We start from the raw sequence: 2320 nt of genomic DNA, 5'->3' as shown, positions 1-2320 counted from the left end.
AGAGAGAGAGAGAGAGAGAGAGGAGAGAGAGAGAGTTACAGGACCCCACTTGAAACTGTACATGTAGGTGAATCTCAAGCAAGTTAAGCCTGGGAGCTTCTCAGTCCTCGTGATCATTACATTCCTTTTTCTTTTACACAGTTCGGATTTGTTTTCTGTCTCATGAGACACGAAGACTCTGATTAATACCCTCAGGAATTGAAAAGCTTTAAAAAAACTAAATATTGGTGTAGTAATAATAATAGAAATTAAACTATGAGTATCCTGACTGACAGACAAAATCAGACACCACACACAATATATATCTTTTCAATCAATTAGTAAAATAAAATATAAATTGAAAAATAGACCCATGCAAAGCTATAAAAAGTTATTTCTTGGAGAAGCAATGGATGACAGAGATTAATCTGGGAGTTACTATTAATGGAGAAACTTAGAACTTACCATTTTTCCTGTGAGGTTTCGGTGCTGATACTGATGTTGTGTGAGTTCTGGCAGCTGAGTCCGTTTGCACAGCCTGGCGATGCAGCAGGTTCACAGTAGGGCCCTGTCCCAGCTGGTCCTGCTCCACTATGACGGTGTGGCCTCTGCTCTCTGTGTCGTGAGGGGAGACCAGGCCCTTGATCACAAGCGTATCCATGGTGAGGTTCTGTGGATGGAACCTCATGGATGTTCCTTCCTGATGTTCATCGGCCATCTTGCTATTTAATGCAATGTTTAATGTTTATAACTGTCTTCTAAATATTGAATACAAATAAAGCATTGGTACAATATGGGTAAAATATAAAGAATATCGACACATGGGACACAGAGGACCTCCACCAAGTTTAGGGAATAGAATCTGAAGAGGCATGACTTCGGATGTTCCCTGGAGGCCCTGCCTGAGTCCCAGTCCCTTCCCTTCTCCTACCGAGGGAATCACTTCTTGCTTTAGTCTTTATTGTTCCCATACTTTTCTTCACAGTATGTTTCTTTCACCGCGTATGTCTACATCCTAAAAAATACGACATTTAGTTTTTGAACTTTCTGTTTTCTTTTTGAGGCAGGGTCTTGCTCTGTTGCCTCGGCTGTAGTTTTGAACTTTGATGTGAGGAAATTCTCCTGTGTGGCTGCTCCTACGCTGCATGGCTCTGAGCATCTGCTCAATGTCTGTTTTTGTCTTCCATTCTCCCCGAGACCCACCCACGCTGACGTGGTTCATTTTCATTGTGTGATCTCCCATCTCCATTCTCCCCGAGACCCACCCACGCTGACATGGTTCATTTTCATTGCTGCGTGATCTCCTGTCGTCTGAGGGGAGCACGGGAAATGTCTTCATTTCCCTGTGGGTGAGTGTTTGACCAGGTTGGGGCCCTTAAGACTGTGTTTTGCTAGGAACGTTCTTGGGCATTTCTTTTTACACAAGTGCAAGTTTCTTTGGGTCAGTAGCTTTCAAGTTTTAAAATTTCATCCCAAGTAAGAAATGTAATTTTCATCATAACCGACAACACACACCCTTTCATATACAAGCATAACAAAAATACATTTCACAACCATTCTTAGCAGTGCTTGGTGTTCCTGCTACTCTCCATTCTCCCCAACACTGGCCTTGATTGGGTTGTGGGATTTCTGCCAGTCTGGCGGGTGTCACATGATATCTCCCCCTGTTGGGCTGAGCCCCTCTTCGTGTTTTCATTAGCCTTTCCTCCACATCTCCTCTTCTGTGGAGGGCCAGTTCAGCTCTTTTGCCCAGTATCTGTTAAGTTGTTTGAATTTTTGCACTTTTCTTTTATTATTCCAATTATTATGTTTTTGAGACAGAGTCTCACTCTGTCACCCAGACTGGAGTGCAGTGGCGTGATCTCAGCTCACTGCAACCTCCACCTTCTGGGTTCAAGTGATTCTCCTGCCTCAGCCTCCTGAGTAGCTGGGATTACAGGCGCACGCCATAACACCCAGCTAATGTTTGTATTTTTACTAGAGATGGGGTTCCACCATGTTGTCCAGGCTGGTCTGAAACTCCTGACCTCAGGTGATTCTCCTGCCTCAGCCTCCCAAAGTGCTGGGATTACAAGTGTGAGCCACCATGTCTGGCCTGCCTTTTTCTTTTTCAAAAGGACTCTTTATAGATTATACCTATTCATTCCGGTGACTATCTGTGTGGCAAAGATAGGTTTGAATCCACCAGGATGCACGTGGAGGATCTCCTCTCTGGTGGCAGAAGAGACAGAAAGGGATAGAAGGGGAGGGAGAATCAGAGCCGAGAGGAGGCCGAGGCAGGCGGGGGTTGCAGGCTGCTGTGAGGACTTGGCTCCTTCTCTGAGTCGGGAGGGATTAGCAA

This window comes from Rhinopithecus bieti, unplaced genomic scaffold (assembly GCF_001698545.2).
Source record: "Rhinopithecus bieti isolate Rb0 unplaced genomic scaffold, ASM169854v2 scaffold_2524, whole genome shotgun sequence".
NCBI lineage: Eukaryota > Metazoa > Chordata > Mammalia > Primates > Cercopithecidae > Rhinopithecus > Rhinopithecus bieti.
This window is presented reverse-complemented; position numbering follows the sequence as displayed.